At 38.7% G+C, this 17,258-nt stretch overlaps 1 protein-coding gene across 2 annotated transcripts in view; it reads right to left on the bottom strand.

Moving 5' to 3' along the window:
* Positions 1-17,258, bottom strand: part of nrbp2b (nuclear receptor binding protein 2b) — a 46,405-nt gene that overhangs the window by 13,018 nt on the left and 16,129 nt on the right. Inside the window, exon 1 of one of the 2 annotated variants that reach the window (XM_035955225.2) lies at positions 12,519-12,726. The exons of the other annotated variant lie outside the window; for it this stretch is intronic. The gene's annotated coding sequence lies outside the window, so the exon portion shown is untranslated. Of the gene's footprint in view, positions 1-12,518; positions 12,727-17,258 lie in introns of those variants that run through there. 2 annotated transcript variants of the gene reach the window in all.

The following is a 17,258-nucleotide window of genomic DNA, read 5'->3' as shown; positions in this document are numbered from 1 at the left end:
AGCTGACACTCCTCAATCATCATCATCATCATGTCTAAAATGTCAGCCGGGCGAGCAGCCGAGAACTGACGCAGAGTTTAATGACGGGGTGGCAGCTGAACAGCTATTATTTGGGCTTCTCTCTCCACCTAAATGACTGCTTATTACAGCTAAATGCTAACCATTGATATACATTCGACAGAGCTCCACTTGTACCACGCTTCCTGACTTCATCGTCTTCGCCTCGACGACGAACGGAGTGAAAACAGGCTTTCTGTACGCGACAGGAGGAGGTCTGTTAACCGGAGCGGGATACAAACAGCAATCAGAGCAAAGGCTGCTCTTATAGTTTGCCTCTGCAGATAGTTTCATGACAGAAAAATGCCACTACAGTTTGTTTATTGCCTATCAGCCTATGAATGCAGCTGCATCGCTCTCTGAGGTGGGCAGCTGAGGAGACATGATATATAATCTCACTACAGCCACTCACTCAGCCAGAAGATGATAATCTGATTACTGGTATTACAGAGCGGCAGCACAATGCGCCGACTTGTTGACAGCAGAAGGAATTCCTTTGCTTCAGTAGCTGTCAGGAAGGAATCGTGTCAGCTTCCCTCTGGCGTCTACGTTTCGGCTCTTGTTTATTTTCCCTGGATGTTGTGAAACACTCGGTCCCCTGTCCCGGCGTCCCAAGGGTCTAAGCGGGGTCTGATGCTTGGTCATGGTAGCGTGAGACTCGTAAACACGACTCGAGATGCTAGGATCTGATTGGCTGCTGGAAGGGGAGGTGGGTTTAGGGTGTGGAGGGCGTTCATGCCAAAACAACACCATACTTCTATTCTGATGTTTGTTAAATGTACATCTGAGCCGGGTAAAACTGGATCTCCGTCACATAAACCGTTACCACGCTATTTATTTCTGGGCATTTCTCAGTCACATGATGTTTTCCGTACGATGTCCTCCTTGTGAAGCAATTTTAAGGGCAATCAATCTCCAGAAAAACCAAATCTCATCATGCAGTACTTTGACATCTTCGCTTCCTGTCAGATCCCATCAGAGCTGTATTAATCAGCACAGCAGATTACCCACAATCCACTGCGTTGTTGGTAATGGAAGTATAAATGTGTCACTCTTAACTAAGCAGCACAACAGAGATGGAGTGGGGTGGAATTTTGTTATTAGGGATGTGACAAAAGAGATTTAAAAGGAAATGATGAGGGCAGGTGGCACAAAATGCTGTTTTAATCTCCGTCCCTTTTCAGTTTTTGATTAAATGCCTAAAACCTCAACCCTGTGTATCAAAGTTACATATTTAGGCATTTGTTTTACAAGAAAATACACACCTCTGGAATCAAAATGGCTTAGATGTAGCTCTACACTGTTACTTTTTCTAAAAAACTTGATTTTCACCACTTAAATACTACAGTTTTTTCATTTTCTAATCAAAGTATGGAGAACAAAGAGTCCATACATTTGCAGTCAAGTCTTTAGTTTGCAGCAGCCTCCATTCTGTCTTTAATGCACACTGACAATGTGAAAGCAGAGCTGATATGTTTGAGCATTTCTGCTACTAAGTACTTAAAATAGAAACTGAAAAATCTGAGCCTTCTGACAGATTCAGGTGCACAAACCCCTATCAAAAAAAAATGAATGTGATCCACACACCAAGGTAATGCAACAGTCACACAGCAAAGCCTCCCTTCATTGTTATAATGTTGAGATTTTGTTGCAACTAAGGATGTTGATTCGACCGTCTGCTCATTTTGGAGGATATTTGCTCTGCTGTTGACGTTCATTGTGTTGCACTGAAGGCACACGAGGACAGCTGAGCATCTGTATTGTATGCTGGTAGAAGACACACCCTGCTTTCTGTGCAGAGCTGAATTTGCTTGTGGTATCAGACAAACCCTCTCCTTCCCATCCGACTATCCGACTACAAACGTCGGCTGGACCATCTGTAGGGACGGTTTCATTCAAGACTCAGAGTCTGATCTTTTCTCCACGTGGCAGGAGGCCAGTGAATTATCTCAAGAAGAGAAAAGGTGGATTATCAGGCAGGCAGAGGAGGGGGCTGAACTCCAGCGCGACAGCTCTTTTAGTGCGATTCTCCCTGCAGAGGCTTCTTAAATGAAAGAGCGTCTTTGTCTGGTACAGTGTGTGTCCAAACCTCGCAGTGACAAAGAGCTTTGTCTCCGCCGACATCAGCGTCTCGCCTCTCCCCAGCCTCTTCCTACACCTCATACCTCGACGATGAGCTGATGCGCCGCACCGCATTAATATTTAATAACCAGACCTGGAGGAGCAAAGGCTACACCCAAGTGATCGCACCGTACCAGATACTTGCGAGGCCGGTGTGCTGTACGTATGTAAATGAGGCTCACGCTGCTTTCTTGGCTGCGTTGTGATTTCTCTCTCTCCGTGATTTCGCTGCCATCAAAGAGGAACGGGATCAAAGAGTTGGACTGAAATGTTGCAGAAAAAGCAAGAGGCAGAGAAAATCGCGTCTAACTCTGCAATGTGGGATGTGAGAAGACTGGAAAAAGACACACCCTCTTCAACTTATGTATGCTGTTGGGTGCTAAAAATCCAAAAAATGAACCATATACTGTTCCTAACTAAAAAATGATGTAGTTTAATCACAGGTATTTGGATAATAGATGCTTATGGCACTGAATTAACACCTTAAGAGATTGATATAGGCATTATTTTTGGATAAATAATAAGAATATTGGAATAAACATCGGACTATGTACTATCTATATGCAATCTTGGCATTTATTTCTTGAGCTTTGTAGACAACCAAAGCAAAAAAGTGACTGACAGACAGACGGACAGATATTTTATTAATCCCGAGGGAAATTCAAGTAGTAAAATTGTCACATTTTTGTAGTTAATTTTTATCATTCAGGTGTATTCAAAGGTTGCCAGAAAATCTATTAGTGACTATTTCAAACATATTGCATAATGACTAGTTATTCTTTTACATTTGTTATTTATAGTCTTAAATATCGAGAGTTTATCTGCTTTGGTTAACTGCACATCATCATAAATGGAATCCTATGAGCCTGAGTGTGTCCATTATTATTTTAATTAACAAATGCAAAAAAATCAACCAGCAATTAAACTGTATTTTGTTAGAATCAACACAGGTTCAAGAGTTAAACACAGTATGGCTACTAGAACCATATGTGCCAAAAAATTAAAAGCCATCGAAAAACACCAGAACAAAACCCCCAAAAACATCTGATCTGAAGTCAGCAAGAGAACATCTTTGTCAAATACTGATCTGTTGGTCGTAAACCATCATGTGACCAAAGCTTCATGTTTTGGTGACAACTGTGCGATGCAACAACTGTTCCCATGGATAAAGAGAAAACTAATAAAATTGGAGCAGGCCTGTCACATTTATTGCATAATTACATACAGTTATATGATCTGACCAAAATCATTTTCCATAACTGTAGAAATCATTTCCATTTATGTGTATAAAACAATAACAGAACTGCCACATTTCAACCACTATCCGACGTCATTTTCCATCCTCTTTCTCTGCTATGAATAAATGGCACCAACCGTTTATTTCCAGGCACCAAACTGTAATATTTTGCTGACCGTGTTCCAACAACGTTCCTCTGACTGACAGAGGCTCCAGACTAAGTTTGTACATTGTTTGCACCAGTGAGCCTGACTTTTCAGTTAGCAGCACGTAATTTAGGTGCACTGGAAAGTTTTCACCGTGCTTTTTAGCACCAATGAACACATTGTAAGAGTTCCTTTTTTTGTCTGTTCCTACAAACATTGGTAATCTTGAAGGGTGCAAATGAAAGCTTTGGAAATTCATGGGGATGATCTGCAACTTAAAATTAGTTTAAAAAAAAAAGTAGCTCTTCTTTGGCTACATCATAAGTAGTGATGAATGTATTGATTTTTGTCTCCTCGTGGCTTCAGTTTGAGACGCTGCAGGGAACAGGGCTGCTCTGCTGCCCACTCCGCTGCCACAACACAGTAGAGTTACGCTTCAACTCAGAATGTCGACGCTTCCAAAAGTCCAGTCATGCTTTGGCCAAACTCATAGCAATAAATTTAATTCCTTATGCTGGCCATTTAATCGCATCTCAGTGTTTTCCACAAGACAAATTCCTTGTACTATTGGTTGGCGTGAGACGATCGATGAGCAAGCAGAGAATCACGCAGTTTAAAGGAGGAGAGTGTAACTGGTTGTTTCCTGAAGCTACAATTTACAGATGTCCCCTAAATGTATCACATGCAGACTATCATTAGATGCTAAAAGTTACTGATATTGCATGAACACCTCATATGGCTTCTACATTATGAGGCTGTGCACAGAGAAGCCTCTAGTCTCCACCTTGTTACTGTAGTGCAGCAGCTCAGACAGATGTGTGACCAAACTTTAGTTAGCTTGAAACGAATGAAAAAAGGTGGTTTGTGATTTTATCTAACCGTTCAGGGCTGCACAGTGACGCTTACAGGCATAAGCGCTAAGCATCACGTGTAATCATTGAAAATGCTTAGTCACACCTGACAGATTTTGGTCGCACCAACATGTTCGTTGGAGCTGTGTTGACAGTAACATCATTGATAAAGTTGCAAAACCAAACACCAAAGCACAACTGTGGACTCATTTTGGTTTTAAGCCAAACGATAAAGCAGAGCAAAATAACTTGGAGGTCGCAATTTGTCAGATTTTCAGCAAAAAGGTGGCGATCAAAGGTGCTAATGCCACTAATCTAAAACTAAAAGGCATAAAATGAATAGAAAAAGACATTTATATCTTTAATTGCATTTTTTGTAAGACATTTAAACTCCTGCACATTGTCTAACTTGCAAAGTTACATTTACTAGTGCAGTGTTTCCCATGCTCAAGTTTTACCCCATGATGTAGATATTTTTTACAATATTAATAACTTTCTTTTTAATATCTGTGAGTCTCCTTTTCTTTTTTCATTCAGCGTAATGTTTTTGGTGCGTGCCTTCTTTCTTTTCACCAAACTATTTGCCTGATGAAGGTCTCACACCGAAACCCTGCGCTAACAAATCAATCTTTTCAAGTTTAGCAAGCGTGTGGGAGTCTGAATCTATCAGGTATGCTCGACATTCACCTATGCACAAAGTGCAAAATGTTCCTTCGGTTTAAATTACAGTTGCATTAAAATCTCGTGGTCACGTTAGCCCTACTTAGAACACTCTCAAGGACATACATTTTTTTAACAAAAGGGTAAAAACTGAAGCATCTGTCATTCTTTAGACTCTACCTGCCGGCTCCATTCACTCCTTAGAATTGCATGGCTCTAATTACACTGTACCTTCATGTTTTACCTTTAATTTATCCCTACTTCCTTTCCTTTTTAGTGTATTTTCCATTGTGAAAAGATTCACTGATGACCAAAGCAAGCCAGACTTCATGGTGTCAAAGTCATCGACACCATCCAGACCTCCGACTGCGTGATGAGCCGACTCACACCTTCCTCCTCCTTCCTCTTCTGTCGCTGACCGTCTGCTGACCTTCACCGGCGGCTCAGCGTGAAGCTCAACAGCTGCGACAAGGAAATGTGCAATCCAGCCCTCCTCGCTTCCCATTTAGATGACAATACTACGTACGTGTGAAAGATTTTAATCATCAGGCAAAATCGCGTTAACGTGTCTGGTGGCTTTCTCAGATTAACATCCTTCATATCACACATTATCTAAATTAAAACGCAGCCACGACTCTTGACTCTGCAGAGCACAAAAGCTTCGGCCTCTTTCCAAGAGAAGGTCACACAGGCTGGAGGGGAGCTTTCAGACGGATCAGCCCTCATCATGTCTCACTTGTTCATTTTCTCTTGAGCACTTGAAGCTCCCCACTAAGAGGAATGCAGCAGAGCGAGGCAGGTTAGCAGAGCAGATGGATGCAGATGGGAGAGCTGCTGCAAAACAAACAGTGACGGGACACGAAACATGTTGAAACACCACGCAAGTTGTTCAGCCTCTTTTATGAAAGCTCTGCTCCAACAGAGGACTTTTATGCCCTATTGTGCTCAGAAAATATGACCAATTTTTCATGAAAAGGTTCCGATAAAATCAAATTAGCCCTGCCAACAAAAACACTCTTCAACAAAGACAGTCGGCCCTGACACAGTCCTGCACTGGCAGGGTTCATAAAAGATGACAAAAAATGTCTGGTTTCTGCAAATGATGTGTCTTTCCATTCTGGTTCGGCGGAAGTAATCATCTGCGGAGTGTTTCAGTCTGTACCAGGGATACGAGATTACAGTAGCAACGCTGTCCTCGCTGCCATTGTCAGCGTGACAAAGCACAGATTTATAAGGCCAGCGGGAGAGAGATGGCAAACTGCATTCGAGAAGTAAGAAGCTGCCTTCTCTGGGATGTGATGCGCATAGGAAGTGTTGAACCGCCTCGTTACGTAAGGCCAGTACCCATTAACGGAGGTTCTTCAGGCAGAAAGCTTTGATCTCACAACTACCTGCAAGACAGAGGCGTGGATCTGTGAATGTTTCAAGCAACGTGAATGTAAGAGCAGGTGATCGGATGATGCTATGTTGTGGACAATCTGTGGATCCAGACTATAAGCTGCATCACTGCCAAAATCTAATGAGGTGGTCATTGTGTCATTTCTGACTTTCCCTGAAAATTTCATCCAAATCCGTTAGTCTGTTGTTGAGTAATGTTGTGTACAGACAGACAGACAAACAGAAGGACAAACGTACGCTGATCGTCACTTAACTCCACCACGTTCCTTTACGGAGTAAAAATGTGAACAGTATGTGAAATACTCCCTACATGTTCCTGGACAATTGTTAGAACATTACTAATTCCTTGTAGCATTCAGATTCATTTATCATATTTTTGTATTTTACTTTTTATTGCTCTTACAGAGTGTTTTGTTTTGGATTTTTTTTTTTACTTCCTATTTTGATTGGTGTTTATATTCTTTTTAATTTTTTAACTCGGCTCCAAGAGAGCCCTGCACAAGAACTCCTACGTACCTAGACTTTCTTTTTGTGCTCAAATGGCAAATAAATAGTCTTAGAATAGCAACAATCACTTCAATTTCCTGAAAAAAGTCTAAAAGCGGTGAAGATTACCAATTCTGAACAGATCTTTCAGGATACAATCAGAGCAAAAATCAGGATGCAGAGATCTGTCAGATGGTTTTTGTATCCCGGTAACTACATTCACGACTGAATCTGTAGGAGGAAACTTTCACAGAAGATTGTCATATGATCTTTATGCCACATTGCCCACCCCTATATATACATATATATATAAATAGACAGTACATGTGCCTGCATGCGTCAGTGTCAGCGCTGCTTTCACACTAATTTACACTTCAAGTCAGAAATGTTAATTAACAATCTAGGGTTGGGTTTAAGTAAAGCTGTAAAAGAATGACTTCATAATTTGTGTTAATGCAACAGCTGAACTTCAAAAATTGACACTGAAATACTGGTGTAACTAGAGTTTTGATAAAAATAAGTAAACAATAATTTTGCTCGGCTGGATGTACACACATAAATGTCTTGGGTTTTTTTGTTTTTCTTGTTTTTTTGTTTTTTTTTTTTTACAAAAGGCTGCTCTAGTATTTCTTTCAAATTAATGATTTTTTAAAAGCAATCGTTTCTATATACAAGCCCATTCATCCAGCATATCAACCATACCTCAGGCTATTTTCATGAGCAACACAGAAATACATTTATTTCCAGCAATTAATAGCCATTTTCATAGTTTTGTGCCCTGGATCCTGAGGCAGCAATTTAGTAAACTTAATATTTAAGAGCTAGAACTCCCAAAAATTTAATTGTTTTGAGCATTGTGTCAAAAACATATAATAACATAATGTAATATACATGCAATTTTCAGTCAATTGTGTATTTAATATCAGAGTTAGTGGCTTTTATGCACAAAAATCCTTTTTAGTCAACAAAATATGCCACATTTTGGTGTCTAATGTTACTTTTTGCCTGATTTTCCTGATTTAGATCGAGTCTAGACCAAGAATGACAAGAGTAAGAACGTGAATAAGCTTTGATACCAAGTCTCAAGACCCCACAGTTTTAAAGATTTTGTAGTGTTGGTATATTTTGGTTTAAATGCATAGATATATTCACATTTAGCGGAATTGCTGCCTAATTAAAATACAGAGAAGATAAAAGATTTGATGTGAGACTTAACGAATCTGACTAATTTAGCAATAAAATATTTATAATAGTGAACAGGTTAATTAATAAATCTGTTAAAAGTCAGACAAGAGTGAAAAATATCCCAGTAAACAACCTCAAACAGTTTCTTTTTGTCCAAAACCGAAAGGGTTAGAGAGAGATTAATTAACCACATTTCTAACTGGTAACTCTCCGCTGGTTGACTCTTCAACTAATTGACACTAATCACTCTCTAACTCCACTTAAACCAGATAAATCTGCACACTCCAGTCAGTCTGATCTGAACTCTGAGCAGAACATTGTCAAAACCTTCAGCGTCGAGGCCGACTCCCCTCCGAACACACACCCATGCATTTCAACCAATCAAACATTCTTGTGTTCAAAGTGGAAAGAGAAAAAAAAAGAGAAAAAACACAAGGTCAGGGTGCTCTGGGGTCATTTTATCTGCTCTACCTGCAGCTGTGTTTACTCAGTGTTCTGCTCAAGCTCTTAAGACGGAAGATAAAAGCTCCTTGACTGACTTTTAGGACATTTATTGGGTGAAGGAGAAGAAAAAAGCGTTTATGCAGCCAACAAACCCTAAAACGCTGAGGCAAAAAGTCTTCTTTTATTGCTTCCTGCATTGGTGAGATTGGCATCTTTCTATCTCTTAATCTGGTGTGAAGAAAATGAGCAGCAGGTGTAATCTGACCAACATGTGAATCAGCATCAGGGAGAACAGGTAGAACCAACAGAACACTCCGCCTTATCTCACCTGAGCTACAACCTGCCTCTCCTCTACTGACAAGAGGTTGAACTGGATAAAGCTGCGAGATAAATCCCCGTTATCACCACCAGTGTTAACGGTTCTGGCATTTTCAGCACTGAAGTTAGTCATTTATCTAATCTTTCTTGTCGTTTGATGCTGGTTTTACAGGATAAATAGGAGAAAGACATGAAAACACTCGTCAAAGGTCAAGAGTAAAGCTTACAATGTCACCACAAACACACTGCAGCCCAAAGAATAATAATTACTGTGTTTTTTTTGTACAAAATGTCCACAAAATCAAAAACCTTTTACAATGTTTGATTGGAAAATTACATTATTTACTTGTGTTAATTTCACAGATTCCTCCCGGGACATTAAATTATACTGTGGATATTAAGTAATAAAATGAAAATCACACAAAAAATTTAAAAATTATTCCCTTGTTAGCCAATACAAACAACAAAAAATCTATTAAAAAGTAAATATTTTCTACAGTTCCTATTTTTACAAAAAGGAATTCATTATTTTATTCTGCCTGACTGTAAAATGACACCGTTTAAATCAGCAAACATGATAAAACATGATAATTATTTTATAAATATTCATCGCTATTTGGGGAAAAAAGGATATTAAGGATTTGGAAAATTATAAATAATATCTTAAACTGTTACTGTGAAGATTTTCTTTCTTCTCTGTTTTGCTGAATTGCAGATAATCTGTACTAAAATGTACTATTTTACATGTTAACTGTAAAAATGGGAAGATTAATGATAATATTATTACAATATTTTTACAAACAGTAATTTATTCTTGTATGTGTGACCTTTATTGAATTAAATCTTTTTCACTATTATTATTATTATTATTATTATTATTATTATTATTATTATTATTATTATTATCATTATTATTATTATTATTATTATCATAACAGAAACTTACTACATTTTTTCCCATTTTTTAAAAAACGTATTTCACTTTTTTTCTTCTTTTTACCATTTTATTAATTATAGTTCTGGCACCCTTGCCACTAAATTTTTATGAAGGTTTTTTAAGAGGATTTGTTACTATTATTATTATTATTATTATTATCATTATTATTTACAGTGTATGAAACATGCTAAAAAACAGTTTTCAGTTCTTTGTGGGTTCATGACTACTTGTAATATCACTCCCATGTTCTCGTATAAATATCAAATTTAACTAACCATAAAAAAATAATAATGACATAATTACAATAACATTTGGACAGAAAGAGAATTTGTTCTTTCACAGTGAGTGACTGTAAAATAAGGCTTTACAGGATAAATGGGAGAAAGGAGGAAATAACACATGACAAAGGTCAAAAGTGGAACTCACAATGTCACAATAAACACACCAGAGAAGTATAACTATTGTGTTTACTGTCGACATATTTTGGTCCTGAGACAGCAACTGAGTTGATTATACTCTGATCAGACAGGACTTATGTGAATCATGTCAAATATTTGTGCTCCGCTTCACATTAATTCTTAGCATAACAGGCTTAAGTAGAGAAAACACTCAAAATTCAATTCAATGCCTCAATATAACATTAAATTAGGTGTAGCAGTGAATTTTTTGCTTCCTGTGGCGAAGCTTTGGTTCTTCCATCTGCAGGAGTCTGAGGTTAACAAGGCTGACTTGCTGAGTGTCACTTTTAATAACGCAAACAGACCCCGGATCAAAAGAGCTCCTCTTTTATTAGAATTCTATAGAAAAACACTGTTTTTCTGCACAGTATTCCTCCATCTTCACCGTCCTTCCTTTAAATAACTGCATTGCTTCTAATCATCTGCTGTTTTAAACCAGAGGAAAGCTGCTCGGGGCAAATAAATTTCCTGTGAGAACAATGTCCCCTTGTGTTTAGATGGATTTAATCTGTTTCTGTTTTAATATCACAGCAGTGAATCAATCAGACATGCAGCAACAGTCTGACCCTTGCACTAATTTCTTATTTTTATTTATTTTTTTATCTCCCCATCAGCTCTGCAGCAGCAACAATATACGGTTTCACACAGGCAGGAAAAATGCCTCCAGACCAACTTTCTTACATAACGCCGTAGCAAACAGGCCGATTCTCTAATTTCACAGCTCCGGCAGAGTTATAGATTCACGCTGAGTCATAATTGTGGAAAATGTACGTGAATCAGCAGCAGCTCGTTTCTCCTGTTTCCTCTCAGGGGCCGACTGATCGATGCTACAACTGCAGTTTATGTCATATTCACATGAAATTACAGTTTTCTCAATGAATAACATCAACAGATTTCACCTCTCTTCCACCGCCTCGGGCTAAAACCGATTTTTCCTCCTTAAACACACATAAACTTCTGAATCCTGTCTCCTCCACAGAGTCCGTTCTGGTCACAGTGTTCGGCCTTTTAAACTTTAAATTTTCCCATCGTAAAAACGAGCCTCTTTTGCAGTGTGAGAAGTGTCTGAATTCTTTCCATGAGTTTGTGGTCAGTGTGGGAATGTAACTGGGTGGATTTACTCAGATGCTGCATTCAGAGTAATTCTGATGTGTTTCTACTCTACTGGAGGACGTTTCCACGTCATGCAACTTTCACTCCACTACATTTCCATTGTGTCATTTTTTGCAAGTTCTTTCACGCTTTTAAGTGCATTTTTCTACTGACACATCTGTATTTCTATGCATTATTATACACTGCCTGTCCAAAAAAATTGCCACTTGGACTATAAAATAACATTATTTTTTGCTCGATTTGATTTACTACTTTACAGACATTTGCTGTTGGTTGAATAAAAGTATAATAAGGACTGAAAAAATGGTAAACACTAAAGCAACTGACTGTTACTTTCCAGAATTCCTTGATTTGTAAAACTACAGATAAGTGGTAGAATCAGAGAATTCAGTTCAATTCAATTCAGAATTCAGAAATCAGTACTGATTTCGTGTTGACTGGAAAACAAACAAACAAATAAAACAGGCCAAAACTGGACACAATTTCCCCATGAAAAATCTGTATTTTTCCAAATGTGTGGTCTAAAATTGCTGTTTAACTGATAGCTTTTTAATTTTATTTAGTGCATGAAAGGTGAAAACATTCAGTTCTGTGTGATTCCATTATTACTTGTTAAATCTTTCACACATAAAATACAGATTATAGTAGTTTTAAAGGTGAAATGTGCAATTCTATTAGCAATAAACTTTATGTGAAAGTCTGCGAGTGTCTGCACTTACACAGAAAAAACCCAGTGTCTGTACACATGCCTGAGTCGAAATCGAAATTGAAAACACTTTTCCAGGACATTAGATTTAAATGCAGGACCTTAGCTAACATTTCCCAACACTGTCTGCTTTCTTCACTTCAGGGACAATTCAAAGCCTTTTGGCTGACAGAGGAAGCCCAAAACCATCCAAAAACTGTACTTCTTTATTCTGCAACAGCATGAATATGTTGCTGTGTGTTCATCAAACCGCATCACTAGCAATAAATACATTCAGAAAGACAGTTTAATGGAGCTACATATTAAATCTGAGCTCTTTCTAGCACTTTGTTGCGCTGGATGACGTCAGGTAAAGTTTGTGGGGTTTCAGAGTTTAGGACGACGGCTTCAAACTCACTCACCCACACAGCGAGAACTCTGGCACCAAAGGGAGGATTTTCAAAGAATTCCAGCTCTTGGAATATTAAAATCAATTCTAAGTAGGCTGCCTAAAAAACTTGTTCGCCTGGAGTCAAAACTGGCACCCTTCTCTTTCTGTAATTCACCCGGAGAAGCTTCACAGGGCCTGGCAGCATACGAGTGACTATTAAAGTTCTCCATAAAGCGGGGTAATTTCTGCCCACTGGATTACCCAACTCATGCTTGTAAATCCAAACACACTGCTTGCTTCATTGCTACTAGAAACCGAACGGAAGAGTGAACCGCACCCCCTCCTCCTCCTCCTCCTCTTCCTCCTCCCCTGATCTGCATCTCCAGCAGGGGTTACTGCAGTACAGCTTTCCAGCAACGCAAACGAGGTGACTCAGGGTAAAAGCTCAAAAGGCTTGGCAGTCGGCGCAGAGCCTTTATTGAGCCACAAGTATCCAGCCAGCAACAGTTAAAAAGCTTGGATCGGGCTCAGCGGCGGCGTGCTCGCGCATGTTGGGACTGACATTAGCTCGTAACACGCCCATTACCGCAGGCAGGGGCAGGAAAACAACACCCAGAAGCAGAAGAAAGCACTTCAGAGGAGTGCGAGAATGCAGTTAAGCATGAGTTTCAGCTGTAGTCAGGTTTACGAGGCCTCAATTAGTCCAGTGGGCGATATGGAGCTTGTTAAGAAGGTCCCATGTGGCGAAACAGGGGAGGAGGCTGGAGGATATGAATCAGAGGACGGAGCAGAGGCGTGTTTATCGTGTGGCTTTTTATCTTCCGGGGGGATTAAACTGAGAAAGCGAGAGTGAACCTGAGATGCCTCTTCAGCGCGTGTTCAAACAAAAGTCTGCTGCCAGACAAGCATGGAGACAGTAAGCTCGGTCGTTTTTTTTTTTGGTGCCGGTTACATAACAAAGCTCAATAGTAGTGTCAGTGAAAGCACCACACGGGGGGTCAGTGTCAGTTTATCTAACCCTCACCTACCTGTGCACGCTTTCTGCACAAGACAGCAACAAATACTGTTTTTTCGTCGTCACAGGGTCCACACAGAGGTTTGAAAAACAGCCAAATGCGAGCGGCTGCGTGGGTGTGACGGCTCGGCTTCAGGTGCCATTAAACAGGACACAGGAAGTCCAGTCTGAGTTAGAGATAGGCGAGTTTAAAGACACAACATTACACAACAGTTTATAAAACTGAGTCACTGAGTATTACAACCCTGGAAAGTTATCGCAGCAGCTGGAATTTTTTATCTTTCATCATAACAATGAGTTGAACAACAGAAGTGTGGCGTTTATGTCGCAAAGTTATCCACATAATATGAAGTTGTATAACTAGGGTTGTGACAAACAATCATTTTCACTGTTGATTAAATGAGAAAACAGTGAAAAATGTCATTCACAGTTCCCAAAGTCCAAGATGGCGTCCTTAAATGTCTTGTTCTCTCCACAACAACAAAATATTCAAAACTACGAAGCTAAAATCAGAACATTTTGACTCAAAGTGATTAATCTATTACCAAATTATTTGGTCCATCAACCCTCTAACCCACAAAACCTACTGGCGGGTTTGAAAACTGCAAAATTACACAATTTGTCACAGCAGAAGATGTAATAACAGAAAGCATATTTGGATTTTTAACTCTCTGATAATCAAAATCTTTGCTTAAAATTGCGATATTTTTTGCGTGTTTTTGTGGGTTTTGTATAAGAAATCAAAGAAATTCAGCTTTTGTTTTGTTATTATTTAATGTTTTACAGTATTATAACATTGTTTTACTTCTCAAAAGTCATTGTGCAAGAGATGCACGACTTTACATTGCAGAGAAAAATGAACCCAGCGAGTAAAAATGTGAGAGGAACAACAAACATGCAGCTTGGGATTTAAAAGGTTAATATACTCATAGCACCTCTACTTTTAAGACTGATTTGTGCCACAAGCTGAGCCCGCTTGGACGTCTTTCCAGGACAACTTGGCCTTTTTTCTTCTTTTTTTTTTGTTTTTTGCCAGAGCTCTTACCACTGAACACACACTGCTGCTGTCTGTCTGAACATGGCCTTTGTCCGAGCTAAAAACACTCCCACGGGGTTAGTGTCCTGGGAAAGAAAGAAAAGTCTTCAATTTTCTGCAAGTTTGCAAGTTTCTCCACATCTTCCATTAGACTTGTTTGGACACGTCAATGTTTCCATGTGCTATAAACAAAAAGCTGAATTCTGAGAGATTCTGTCGCTTTGTGAAGAAGCGGTGAGGAGTTTTGGAGACTGGAGTGAGAAAAGGGACGTCATCGTTGCATGTCAGAGACAGAGAGGAGGCCACAAAACTGATGATAAACATGGACAAGACATTACAAGTAGTAAAATCTGCAAAAGTAGCAGCTGTGTGCATCCGTTAACTCTAAATGTTAAAGAAAAATGAGCCCAAACAGAGAACACAGATGCTTTTCAGTCTTAATATAATTTACTGTCCAATACACAAAATTCTGCCTTCGAAATCCTATCATCTGTACCTTAAATTAATGATATGTACACCACATTCAGTCCTCTAACACGGAGGACATGACCTCTGTGTCCTCAATAGTAACTAAAGCCCTCATTATCAGAATGGACGCTTTTATTTACGAGCTCCATATTTAATTCATCAGGCCTCCGACTGATTGATGGTTGCCGGGACGCGCAGCTCCTGCATCACAGTAACCTGCTTTACTTTCACCCTGCAGATCTGCATAAACAGCACGTTCAAATTCTGAATATAGATCAGCTTTCATGTGCCGAGCAGGGACGACGGCAGACTCATGGAGGCAAGGAAATCTGATTTCAGCTTGTGAAGAACGAGTTAGACGTTATTTCTGCTCCGGAGGAAGAGGAGGTTCATGAGCAACAACCCCAGACTAAAGCTTCATAAAGGATTTGCTGGTTTTTGCTTGTATCCGATTTGAATATTTTACTCAACGTGTTCATTTTCATAACATCGCAAAATTGGTTTGCATTAATTGACACTTCTGAGCTGTGAGCAGTGCTTTGTTTTCAAGTGTCGAAACAAGATTTTCTTCCAGTTTTCCCGCAGCTGTTCCGTTACTGATTCAGCAAAAAGAGCAAACGAATGAAAGGAATTAAAATCTGTGTGACAAATCAACCATCACTGGTATATTCTGCAAGACTTGGCTGCAAAAGTGGAAACATTTAAGAGTGCATCTAAGCTTTTATGGCAAATTAATAAATATGAAATGCTTGCAAATACTTCCCTCCACATTAAAGCTATTAAACATGTTTGTGCTGCGTCTCTACTAGATCTATTCCCTTTATTGTGTACATATTTGACATAAAGATATGTGGTTTCAAAGGTCAAGATATGAGCTGCTGGAGGGGAAATGCAGAGCAATGAACACCTGAATAGTTTTCATATCAGCCGCTCAGCAAACTGCAGAAAGCTCCCTTTGAAGCCATAAAGTCTTATGAAACCCTGCGTAGTATCCCTCCTTTATTGACTGTTAAAGCACACAGGTCTTTACAAGGAGAGTCGTGTTTATTGAGGCTTTTTCGTGACCTATTCTCACCTGCCAGCAGCGATCGAGGCCATCAGGAGGGTTTGTATGATGTTTTTACAGGCCGATATTCACACACATGTTCCCAGATCAAAGTCACAGAGAACGCCGAGGAGGAGGAGGACCTCAGCCTTTGCCTTACAATAGGAGGAGGGTGGAAAAAGGCGCGACAGCAACCAGACCGTAACTGTGGTTTCAGTGTCTTTACAGGCTTTTTGCTTTGTGCACTATAAAGAAAAACACGGTAAAAGCTGTGGAGCATTGCACTGGTTAAAAACTGTAAAAATAATGGCAACTATCTGTGAGATAAGTGTATTTTAAGCTGCTTTAAGTTCAGTAAAACGCAGTGTAAAAGTGTAATTTAATAGTCATATATTGTAAAAAAAAAAAAAAAATAATTAGCATTTGTAAAATTGCTGATTTTTATTGTGGACAATATGCTTACAGTTCTGGCCTTATTTCCTTTTGTTTTCTTTCTTTTTTTTAAATTAGCGTGGAAATTACTATTTTTTTTCTCTGATTTTACCGGATATGATCTGTAATTTAATAAACAAGCAAAGTCTGTAAAATAACAGTAAAGATTTTACTTATACATGTAAAATATTGATTTTTTTTATGTTAATGCAGTAAAAATAGTGTCATTTTACAGTCGTGTTGTAAAAGACAAAATAAAAAATTATTATTTACAGTTTTTCCCATTTTTGAACCTTTTTTTTTTTTTTTACAGGTAACATGTAAACTAATGCCTTTTTGTGATGGTAAAAGGTATTATCTGTAATTTAACAAAACAAGCAAAATCTTTAAAATTGTGGTCCTTAATGGACGTATTTGTTCTTTCAAATAACAGCAAATATGTGTAAAATATTGATCTGTTTGCTGATGTAAATACAGTCAACTAGTGTACTTTTACTGTCCAATGCTGTTAAAGGAAAATAATGTACTACCATGATGTAAAAATCCATAATTTTCATGTGTGCATTATTTACAGTATTTTTTATGTAATTTAATATCTTTTTTCAGTGATTTTACTAGATATTATCTGTTATTTAACAAAACGGGGTGAAAAACAGTAAAATAATGTTAAATTGCTCAAAACCATTCAAAAAACATTCCTTTTTTACAGTGTACAACAGCTCATGTAAATAGTACAGTTTCACATATTATGGGAATCAGTCAGTGAGCAGCAGCA

The sequence above is a fragment of the Amphiprion ocellaris genome, chromosome 22 (genome assembly GCF_022539595.1).
Source record: "Amphiprion ocellaris isolate individual 3 ecotype Okinawa chromosome 22, ASM2253959v1, whole genome shotgun sequence".
In the NCBI taxonomy this organism is placed as follows: domain Eukaryota; kingdom Metazoa; phylum Chordata; class Actinopteri; family Pomacentridae; genus Amphiprion; species Amphiprion ocellaris.
Note: the sequence above shows the minus strand (reverse complement) of the source record. Positions and strands in the feature narration are given on the sequence as shown.